This window comes from Primulina eburnea, chromosome 15 (genome assembly GCF_022965805.1).
Source record: "Primulina eburnea isolate SZY01 chromosome 15, ASM2296580v1, whole genome shotgun sequence".
NCBI lineage: Eukaryota > Viridiplantae > Streptophyta > Magnoliopsida > Lamiales > Gesneriaceae > Primulina > Primulina eburnea.
Genome location: NC_133115.1, coordinates 26,005,679 through 26,018,205, shown reverse-complemented (window position 1 = coordinate 26,018,205; position 12,527 = coordinate 26,005,679). Strand labels below are relative to the sequence as shown.

The 12,527-nt window shown below is 35.5% G+C and overlaps 1 long non-coding RNA gene across 1 annotated transcript; it reads left to right on the top strand.

The window, feature by feature from the left end:
* Positions 1 to 1,693: 1,693 nt before the first annotated feature.
* LOC140814911 (uncharacterized) lies at positions 1,694 to 4,226 on the top strand. The gene is made up of 3 exons (XR_012114204.1): positions 1,694 to 1,938; positions 2,565 to 2,821; positions 4,108 to 4,226. It is a non-coding gene; the product is annotated as an uncharacterized lncRNA (long non-coding RNA).
* Positions 4,227 to 12,527: the final 8,301 nt, after the last annotated feature.

The following is a 12,527-nucleotide window of genomic DNA, read 5'->3' as shown; positions in this document are numbered from 1 at the left end:
GGGTTATCAAATGCACCCCCAGCTGCGTATACTCAGTCTTCAGCGCCTCCAATCACCACATTCTCACGATCACCTGCATCAATCGCACCTAGTGAGTCTAAAAACTCAACACACCTGAACCCCAATAATAAGTACATATACATATCATGCAACAGTGAAAAGTACTGCAAATTAAAATAAGTTTCACGATCTTTCAAATCATGAACTTAAACATAACAAAAACATATTCAAATAATCTCCCATCATATCATCATATACCTGTTCATTTTCCTTTATTGAATTCAGATCATTAGTTGTGACTTTCGTGTTAGGTTTAACTCGATGGATCCATTTACGTAACCGCAGTACCCAACGGAGGGGACATCAGCGACAATTGTACCCGTCTACTGAGCATTGGCCTTACATGTTCATGTTCGTTTTCGTATTAGTCACAACCAACTCACCTCCTTCAAAAACATGACATCATATTCATCACTTGTAAAACTCATACATATACATACATTTTTTTAAAACCAAGCATGCAACGTGTTTTCCAGCATTAACCTACAAATCCATGTTCATAATCAACATATACATTTTAAATATACATAAACAGTTGTCAGGGCACTGCCAGAGCTGCTAACATATGTCGGGTGCAGAATGATCAATTCTCAATCAAAATTATCAAACGCCTTAAAAACATATTTGTAATAATTTCTTAGACGTAAACTCGAGCCCATACTTTAACCTCTATAATCCGATTAAAACTTGGACCGGAGTCCGGTTTTAACCCGAACCTACCCGAAACTTAACTATAGTTAAGTGACTCCTAATCGAACCATGTATGACCCAATTAAGCTCTCAATAACCTCGGACACAATGACATATCAACACCCAATACGAAGCATGCCTACTAAAATCTCTAACCCCCAAGTACAGGACTAGCACCTAGGTGCTGGCTGTGTAGAGCTGTGGTGCTTGGTTAGCGCTAGGCGCCAAGTGCCAGCGCTGTGATGCTACAAGAGCCGAAGCTCAAGTGCTGCGGCACTAAATGAGTAGCGCTATGGCGCCACCTCCTGTGACCAAAAACCCCAAACCAACTTCGAAGCCAAACTCTACCCCACGCCCAACCTGCTCGGATCAGGCTTGAACCAATCTCTCCTAGACCAACACCGACCCTTACTGAACTCCCCTAGTCGTTGCCCTCAACCCCATGCACTCGAATACACGTGAACCACCCGAACTCTCCAAAACCGAGCCAAAAACATGGGTATCGATTGCTCCCCTACCATAACATGTTCCAGATCTGATCTTATCATCGAAACACCTTCAAAACTGTTGTAACATGACCCCTAATGATCAAACATGTCAGCCCTTCTAGGGGTGTCAAAAATGAACCCGACACGGGACGACACGAAAAATATCGGATTTGGGTTTATGATTTTCGGGTTCGGGTCAAAACGGGTCGGACCCGAATGCAAACCCGTAAAAAAAAATTTCTGGGTGGGTTTGGATTAACCTGAAAAAAATATCAAGTCACCCAGTGACCCGACCCTACCCGACCCACCCGACTCACCTGACCCATCATGGTTTTTTTTTTTAAAAGTTTTACAATTTACACAACTATTTTCTAGGCCCAGAGTTTCTCACTTTCTAAACTAAAATAAAGTCCAACCTATTAATTCTCTAATGTATCTAAAGATTAACCCTTGTTGGCTTCTCATTTCTCATCTCGTCCAGCCTCTAGACGTATCTTTCTCCGCTTCTCACTCAAGAGTCAAAGTGAAACCCTTCACGGCTAATCTGTTTCATTTAAGCTTCTGCTTGGAATTTTGTGCACTGTTTTTTTACTTGTAGTAGTTGTGGCCTTATTTTTCATCTGCAAAAGCAGAGCAGCGAGAAATATTGGTCCCTGGAAGACTGGATTGAGTTGACAATTGCAGAAAGCATTCATTACAGGTATGCTTATCATGTTAGATCCGTTGACTTTAAGATTCTCTACTATTCATATGCTTTGTAACTGCTTGTTGAATTATTCGATTCTATGAGCAGCAATTTTCGTAAATCATTTCAATTTTCCAAGAAGTCATATAAATCTGCTTTCATAGACTTGTATGCTAGAAAATATTTTGAAATTAATTGGAAGAAAAACAATAAACAAATAAAATCAAAAGATTGACCCATTTGTAACAGATGTAATATAATATGCATTATTGTGAAAATGGGTTTTCCTGGAGGAGAAAAAAAGGAGAAGAATGATGTGACTTGAATATATTGGTCCAAAAAAAGATGTCTGATGACTTAAAACTTTCCTTTACACCGAAAGAAAGAAAAGATAGGTGTTTATGGAGTTCCTTTTGGTTGGATTAGTCAATGACAATTGATAAACACAAATAAGACAATCTCAAGTTGACCAATATGATTTCAAGTACGTGCTGAGATTTGTTCAAAGATTTACATAACAAATAACAATCAATATCTTTATACAATGCTTTGTTTATTTTTCTCAGGTTGTTACTTGTTTTGAAGGAATTGTTAATTTTTTTCTTGTAACTAATAATATTGTTATGCCTTTTAATTGATAGAATGAGTTCAGAACCTATTGGTCTTGTTCACGAGGAGGATAGTGTGGAAGGTGTACATGTGTTGGATTTAGATGTTGATGAAGAAACAGGTACTAACTTGCAAGGTCGGGCCTCTGGAAGTGTTAAACAAAAGAGACCTTTAAAATCACAATGGTGGCAATATTTTGGGATGCTTCCAGAAGTAGAAGGAGAAGAAAAGTGTTGCAAATGTAAAGCATGTGGGACTACGTACAAAGCAGACAGTAGCATGGAGACAGGTAATCTCCAACGCCATATTCTCAAACAGTTTCCTAGACAGAGAACTCATGATATTGTTCAGGATTTGTTAGAACAAGGCGATAAAGGTCTTGCCATAAGGTCACAAAAGTTCAGCCAAGAAAGATTTAGAGAGTTGCTAATATTAGCAATTGTAAGACATGATTTACCGTTTCAGTTTGTGGAATATGAGGCAATTAGATCAATTTTTACATATTTGGACCCTCAAGTCAATCATTTCACTAGAAACACAGCAAGGACTGATATTCTCAAGGTGCATAAAAATGAATACAATAGACTAGCTCAAGAAATGCGTTCATGCCCTGGAAAAATTTGTTTCACTTCCGATTTGTGGACTTCTATTGCCACTGATGGCTATGTATGTTTGACAGTGCATTTCATTGATTCTAATTTGGTTTTGCAAAAAAGGATTATCAACTTCTCTTACTTGCCTCCACCTCACTTTGGTATTGCATTGTGTGATAAAATCAATTGCTTATTCAATGTTTAAGGAATTCAGAGAAAGGTTTTCACAATTACGTTGGACAATGCCACTGCAAATGATGTGTTTGTTGGCCTTTTAAGGGATCATCTTATTTTAAATTTTTCATTAGTGAATGGTTTGCGAGTTTTTACATGTTCGTTGTTGTGCACACATTCTCAATTTAATTGTCCAAGAAGGTTTGAAAATAATTGATCATTCCGTTGATAAGATTCGTGAATGTGTAAAGTATGTAAAAGGCATTCAAGTGAGAAAGAAAAATTTTGTAGAATCTGTTACCCAAACTTCGCTGGATCTTAAGAAATCACTAAGGCAAGATGTTCCTACTAGATGGAATTCTACGTATTTGATGCTTTCTAGTGCCATATATTATCGACGTGCTTTTAATCATTTGAAATTGATTGATACTAATTTTACTCACTGTCCATTTGTTGACGAGTGGGTTCAAGCTGAAAAAATATGCAAATTTCTTGAGGTTTTCTATGAGACAACAACTTTGTTGTTTCTGGGGTGAAATATCCTACTGCCAACTTTTATTTTCCTCGTGTTTACGGTTCAATTGACATTAAGTCAAGCCTTGCAAAGCTCTGATGATTTCATGAGATCACTGGCTAATCGGATGTTTCAGAAATTTGAGAAGTACTGGAAAGAATATAACATTTTTTTGTCCATTGCTGTGATAGTTGATCCGAGGTTCAAGATGCAGTTTGTTGATTTTTGTTACAACAAGTAACGAATTAAGTCTGATGAAGTCTAAATTAGTTTCTTTGTTTGAGGAATATATAGGCCTTGCTTCTAAATCAAGTAGTAGCAACACATCTACAAGTTCTCACAATGGCATTGATGATAATGCTTCTCTTCCTCTAAATTCAAACCGTGGATGCATGGCTGTTTTGAAGGTATTTATGATAATTTTTCGTTTTTTGTCACTATTTTTAACTTTTCGTTACCAATACATTTAATTTATGATGTATGAATTTGACACATTTCAAAGAACATAATTAAATGATAGAGCTCAAAAGAGTCAATTAGATATTTATTTGGATGAACCGAAAATTGACAGATCTTCAAATTGTGATGTTCTTGCATTTTGGAAATCTTACCAATTTAGGTATTCTGAACTTGCACAAATGGCCAGAGATATTTTGAGTGTTCCAATTTCTACGGCTGCTTCTGAATCAGCTTTTAGCACGGATGGTAGGATACTTGACCAATATCGTAGTGCAATGAAGCCTGATGTTGTTGAGGCGTTGGTTTGTTGTAGAGATTGCTTAGTTGGACATAAATGTTAGTGATTCTTATTGTTATTTTCATTTTAAAGTTATCTGTTTTACTAATATTTTATTTTTGTAGAAACTACTGAGGTGAGGTTGGATGATTTGACTGAAAATATTATGAATTTATTCATAAATGAGGATGCTGGATCAAACAATGCTGCAACGGATACTTGATGATTCTAACAATGCTATGATACCCAGTATTGAAAAGTAAGTTAAATTTTATAAATTCATATTTTTTGAAAACTTTCTCCCTTCCTATTTTAATTTTTTAAATGTTATTTAAATGTTTGAGTTCTACAAACAAATGTAGAACAATGGAGAAGTCAGAAGACAGAAGTGGAGCTTGATTATTGTCATTTGAAAGTTGAAAATTATTTTGTTATGTTTGAAGACATTTTGAATAGCTTTTGTTATTATGTGTTTGAATTAAATGTTATTATTATCATTATGTGTTTTGAATATTTATCTAATTATTGTGTTGAAAAATTAATACTACACATAGACAACTAAAAATTCTATTACACACAATCACAACATTACACATTCTTAATGAGAAACTTGTGAGGATATTATTAGAAATGTTAGCTATATACTCACATATCTCAGTATATTATAGCAGACGGTGTTTTTTTTTCTTCACTTGAAATAATTTATGTTTTATTTTGTATTTTTACAAGAACCAGTTTGTGGTACATATTACTTAAATTTTTTATATTAAATTACTTCTATTACCATGCACTAAGGTTTAAAAATTGAATGGAATCAATATACTTTGGAGAATTGAAATGTCTATGAGCCAAAAATAGAAAGTCCGTATCATACTCAAAATTTAATAAGAAAGCAAGTAGGAATAGCCATATGTGCCTTGAAAATATCGGGTAATGCTAGTCCCAATCTCTTTAATTTTTTTGAAATATAATTTCACATTTAAATTTTTTTAAAATTATCTAAAGTTTCATTTCAAAATACCAAAGAGACACGTACCATGTAATTTTTTTAAAAACACTTTTTCCCCCTGACATTTCACGTTGATTTTCAACAGAGACACTTTCTGAAAATTTTAAATTTGAAAGTTTTTTTTCTATATTTATTATTATTTTTTATTTTTTCGATTTTTATCATTATTTTTTTTAAAAATTAAATAAAATTCGGGTTAGACGGGTTGAGTCGGGTTAGACAAGTTCGTGTTCGGGTGGTCGGGTAAAAAAACATTTTGCGAGTTGACCCGAAAACTGACCTTGTAATGCCCGACTTTAACATTATAATCAGACGTTTTATTGAATGATGAGGTTATAAAATAAATGCGAGGCGTCGTAGTAAAAGGTAGCCAAGAATAAGAAACTTCGGCGCTCGAGCGTAGAAAAGAAGCCCAGCGTCAATAACCAGATTTTGTTTTGGGCAGAATGTATGGCGCGACGGTAGAATCAACCATGTGAAACAAGTAAGCTCGGACGAAGTCCCGGCCGAGCGGTGATTATTACGCTCGAGCGCGCTGAAGGTGGAAAACGACCAGTCTTAACTGCATTTGATAATTTTATATAATGATAATATTATATATTTAGATATATAAATATATATATATTATATATATATATATATATATTATATAATATAAGTTGCTCAGAATTCACGTAAAAAGAAAGAGAGGACAGAAATCCTCCGAAGCCTTATATTCACGTCCGTTAGATTTTGAATCGACTTCAGTACTGTCTTCCTATCAACATGCTATCGGACGTAGTTTGTACTAGAAAGATTTGAATTATGATATTGTCAGAATTGAATATGAATCAGATATGATGTTTCTGCTACAGTAGACATTGTATAATTGAGGCCAGATTAAAGAACATACTGTTTATGTAATTGTTATGATTTTCAGAGTTGATTTGACTGAGATTTCATATCAGATTTGTATTGTTATTGAGATTATGAGTAGTATGGTTATTGATTACGAAGTCTGATATTATATCTGTGATGTTTACACTGACGGGGATCGAGACTGTGTTGTTATGCCGTTTAAACATCAGTTGAATTAGATTGATCAGATTCAGTAATGATTTTGATTGTAACGTGATATCGTTGATATGAATTAGATTGTACCTTGTTCAGATATAGATCAGATTATATACTGATTTGAGTATTGATCAGAACAGGTTTTGATTCGAGTTATATACTGATGTTGTATTTATATGATTGTCATTGCCAGACTGGGTATGGACAGATCAGAATACGAGACTTCGTCTTCGTCAGATCGGGAAGACAAAGGTATAAATAAATGTTGATTCGGGATTGCACAACTCGAGTTAGATCTGACTTGAGTCTCCCTAAATCACATACTTTACTTTATTGCATAGATATTTGCATATTATCAGATTGATATGTTTTAAGTCTATTGATTGATAGCAGAGCCAGAGATTGAGTCTAGGGCAGAACAGCCTAGCTAGGGCAGAACAACCGAGTCTTTCTCAGAACCGATAAGACTCTAGACTTACGGTGTATCGACGCGCTTAAATGTAGATCGACGTTTAATGTAGACACTCGATACAGCATACCGAAGTTTAAATTAGATCGGGATCCCTAGATTAGAATGAGAGATGAGTTGAGTCTTAGATATTGAGACTAGAGTTTGATTTACAGATCCGTATTAATTATGTTTCGTAGATTACGATTCATGTTTTATTTACAGACTTGTATTGATACATGTTGTTGATTATGCTACATGTGATAAGATATAATTCATGCTTTTATATATGTTTTATATGCTTGCATGATTACATTGTTTATACTGGGATATTTATATCTCACCGGAGTTATCCGGCTGTTGTCTTGTTTTGTATGTGTGCATGACAACAGGTGGGGCAGGATCAGGGTCCAGAAGATGAGGAGAGATCAGGATTAGAGTGGTGATCACGGACTTGGATGTAGATAGGTTTCATTACTAGATCATAGTAGTTGAACCTTAGTTTTTAGACTAAATGTGTATGTTGCACAAGATTGTATTTATTATACTGGTTTGTATAATAGAATGATGCCATTACCTTCCGTACTTGCATGTTAAAAAGAAAAATTTTTAGACCCTGTTTATCTTAATTGATAATAAAACCCCAAAGATGATTAAGAAGATGATTAGCGTCCGGGTCCCCACAACAGGTGGTATCAGAGCGATAGATCCTTTAGATTGAGATAGTCAGAGTTGATAGATCTTTTAGACTGAGATAGCAGAGAATGAGCGGGGTAGATTGAATTTTCTTCCTTGTATGTGATTGCTAGCATGAGATTTATTATAATGTTGAATTACATTATGGGTGCTAGCATGATTTACTGTTTTCCCTATTACATGTTGTTTGTATCTGAGTTGATTGCAGCATGTAATTACTAAGCCTGAATCAGAACTGAGTCTGGATCAGAGGTATATGATCATAGGAGGGCTGAGACAGATTGTATAGATTATGTACTAATCTGTTTGGTAATCAGATATACCGCCTCGGAGAATTCCAGAGAGAGGTAGTCTTTCGACTAGCCAGATGAGTGTGTCAGAAATTTTGATAGAAACATAATTGAAGAAGTTTCAGTCGTTTCAACCGCCGATTTTGAATGGTACTGAGACGCCAGTAGATTGTGAGAATTGGCTTGAAGAAATAGAGATGCTATTTGAATTTCTTGGGTTCACCGATGATTGTAGAATTACACTGATTGAGAACCAGCTACAAGAGAGTGCAAAGAGATGGTGGTTAGTAACCAAGAAATTCCTGGAACAGCGTAGTTCACCGATTACGTGGAAAATTTTTAAGGTTGAATTCGATCAAAGATTTTTCCCCGTATCTTACAGACAAGATAAAAGTGCAGAGTTTTCAGATCTGAGACAGGGGCACTTAAGTATTGATGAGTATTTGGCTCAGTTCTTTACGTTACTACGTTTTTCTCCTCATTTGGCTGGGAATGATGAAGCTGTAGTGAATCAGTTCATCAGAGGGTTGAACTCGGAGATAGTTGCATTAATGAATATGCAGCGACCTTACCATTTTGCGGATATCTTGAGTAGAGCGAAGAGAGCTGAGGCGAGTCTGATTAGACAGCTAGGGAGGTTGTGTGTGAAGCAACCCCAGACACAGCAATCCCCTCTCCGATTTGATCGTGGCAGCACGAGTGGAAAACAAGATTTGTTGAAAGCTCGAAAGAAGTCATTCAAGAAGTTGGGGAGTGGTTCCTCCAGCTCAAGTGGTTCGAGTCCGAGTTATACTGGAGTGTATTGCAAAACTTGCGGAGGAAGACATTCCACAGAGCAATGCCAGGGAGTGACTGGTAGTTGCCGTATCTGTAGACAGCCGGGACATTTTGCTAGAGTTTGTCCCCAGAGAGGTTCCCGAAGATTTCAGGGAGCAGGACCATCGGGATATGGTGATCGAAGAACAGCCTCAGGAGACACTTGATGATATAGTGGCAGGTACTGTTACTCTATGATATGTTGCATATGTATTGATATATACTAATGCATTGGTTATGAGTATTTTTGAAAGAATTTCATTGAGATATGTTGTACCTGTTGAGTCTGGTAGTACTGTAGTATTAATTTCCTTGTGTTAGGAAAGAAAGATTTATATCAGAGATTTCTGTGAAATATTGTAAACTACAGTAAGATGAGAATGAGATTGAATTAGATGATGATGTACTTGTGTTTTCAGATTTGATTGCATTATTGATATTAATATGCTAAACAAGTACAGAACTAGAATATAAGATTCAGACCAGATATGGTTGATGAGTAGAGACTTCACGGTAAGAATTCTAGATTCAGAATTCTTGTGATACTCAGATTGTATATGACTCGATTATTACAGAACTGAACAGATGGTATCCTTATGTAATCAGTAGATGTACTGAAATCGAGCCTAGCATTTGTAGATTTGCCAATGGTATACGAGTTGACTGATGAATTTTCAGATAAGATTGCAGATTTGCTTTACATAAGAAAGATAGATTTCAGAATTGAATCAAGATCAGGTACTGTTTATTTACTTAGAATTCAGTACGTAATGATATGGAATGTATAGAATGATACAGAAAGAATTGAAAGATCAGTGGAAGAGTACCGACCAGGAGTTACCTCTGAGTTAATGTTTCTCATTGGTATGTTTCAGTATGTTCAGAGATATTCTGATAATCTCATGCTCGTTGTATCTATGATATTTTGATATAGTGGTAGCATCTGATTGAGTAAATTGAACGTCTGAAGATTGTATCGACTATTTTGAGAACTGTGATTATTGTATACAGAAATTATTCAGATATGAATCCTGCTTGAAACAGATTGTATTCAGAGTATGCGATATCTAAAATTAGTATACAGATTGATTTTGATACAGTTGATATTGTGATCAGTGACTGATCAGATACCGATATCAGAAAGATCAGAAAGTCAGAAATGTCAGAAAAGTGGTCAGAAAGATCAGAATGCCACAGTAGATTTATTACAGACTTAGTATATTTCTGACTAGACATGGGGAGTATATGTCGATGAATTTCGTAATAAGATCATTATAATATTTTCCAGATTGTGATATAATATGATTATGATTGACAGATTGTTCAATCTATATCTATTAGTTTGTACAAGATGATATACAAACAGAACCAAATGACACAGATTGATGTCAGAGCATAGTCAGAGTGACTAGAATGTAGAAGTAGACTATATCAGATTGTGATTTTGATTAAGTTTGCAATTATGGCAGATCATACCATAAGTTATCTTGCAGATTATTCACCGATTGACAGACAGTCAGAGTATACTATCCAGATATTGGAAGATATCCAGAGAACTGTAATGCTGGATGTTAGCACTAGATGATATGACATATTGTCATTGTGTGAATTATTTTATAATTATAGCTATCAGATTATCAGATGGGTAATGAGATAGATTCAGACAAGATATTATACAGTGAATACTACAGAATTCTTTTGCAGAGAAGGCAGAAAAGAATGAATATAGATCAGATTTGACAGATTTAAGATGCCAACGTCGGATGATGACGGTTGGTAGGGGAATGATATCCTTGACTTGGGATTAACAGATTTGATAACAACAGATGGTACTGATATGTGATGAGTTGTAGATTGGTCTATACGGATGTTGTATAGCCAGTACTGCGAGATTGATTTTGTCACAAGAATTTGAAGAAATATTAGGACATTAAGCTTAGAGAATTCTTATTCCAGGCTGGAATTAGAAATCTGAGTTTAAATTTAAACTCTGTATACATTTCTTCTGATATAGTTGAATTGATTGTTTGTGAGTTCGAGGACGAACTCAGATCTAAGAGGGGGAGAAATGTAATGCCCGAAATTTAATCATTATAATCAGACGTTGATTATTGACATGATTGAGGTTATAAGAACTCAAATGGCGAGGCCGGGCGTCGTGGCATGGTTAGCCAAGAATTTTGGACAGAACCTTCGGCGCTCGAGCGGTAGAAAAAGACCGCCCGAGCGCCAATGCACCACCAGATTTTGTTTTGGGCAGAATGTATGGCGCCCGAGCGGTAGAATGTTACCGCCCGAGCGCCATTGGATAACAAGCTAAGCTCGGACAGAAGGTCCCGCGCCCGAGCGGTGATTTATTACCGCTCGAGCGCCGCTGAAGTTTTGTGGAAAACGAGCCACGTTTCATTAACATGCAATTTGATATATATATATATATATATATATATATATATATATATATATATATATATATATATACAATTTTGATATCCTGCACACCTACCGTGCACACCTTTGTGAGCACCAATGAGGTGTCACTCACCCATTGGATGCATAATTTTTCTATATTTCATCACATCCAATGGGTGAGTGACACATCATTGGTGCTCACAAAGGTGTGCACGGTAGGTATGCAGGATATCAAATATATATATATATATATATATATATATATATATATATATATATATATATATATATATATATATATATAGAACGTTTGCTTCAGAATTCAGTAAAAAGAAAAGAGAAGGAACTAGAAATCCTCGAAAATCCTTACGCCTTTATATTTCAATCCGTCCGTTAGATTTTGAATCCGACTTCAGTACTGTCTTCCTATCAACGCAGGCTTCATCTGGACGTAAGTTTTGTTACGTTTAGACAAGATTTGAATTTATGATATTGTCAGAATTGAATATGAATCAGATATGATGTTTCTGCTACAGTAGACATTGTATAATTGAGGCCAGATTAAAGAACAGACTGTTTATGTAATTGTTATGATTTTCAGAGTTGATTTGACTGAGATTTCATATCAGATTTGTATTGTTATTGAGATTATGACTAGTATGGTTATTGATTACGAAGTCTGATATTATATCTGTGATATTTAGACTGACGGGGATCGAGACTTTGTTGTTATGCCGTTTAAACATCAGTTGAATTAGATTGATCAGATTCAGTAATGATTTTGATTGTAACGTGATATCGTTGATATTAATTAGATTGTACCTTGTTCAGATATAGATCAGATTATATACTGATTTGAGTATTGATCAGAACAGGTTTTGATTCGAGTTATATACTGATGTTGTATTTATATGATTGTCATTGCCAGACTGGGTATGGACAGATCAGAATACGAGACTTCGTCTTCGTCAGACCGGGAAGACAAAGGTATAAATAAATGTTGATTCGGGATTGCAAACTCGAGTTAGATCTGACTTGAGTCTCCTTAAATCACATACTTTACTTTATTGCATAGATATTTGCATATTATCAGATTGATATGTTTTAAGTCTATTGATTGATAGCAGAGCCAGAGATTGAGTCTAGGGCAGAACAGCCTAGCTAGGGCAGAACAGCCGAGTCTTTCTCAGAACCGATAAGACTCTAGACTTACGGTGTATCGACGCGCTTAAATGTAGATCGACGTTTAATGTAGAC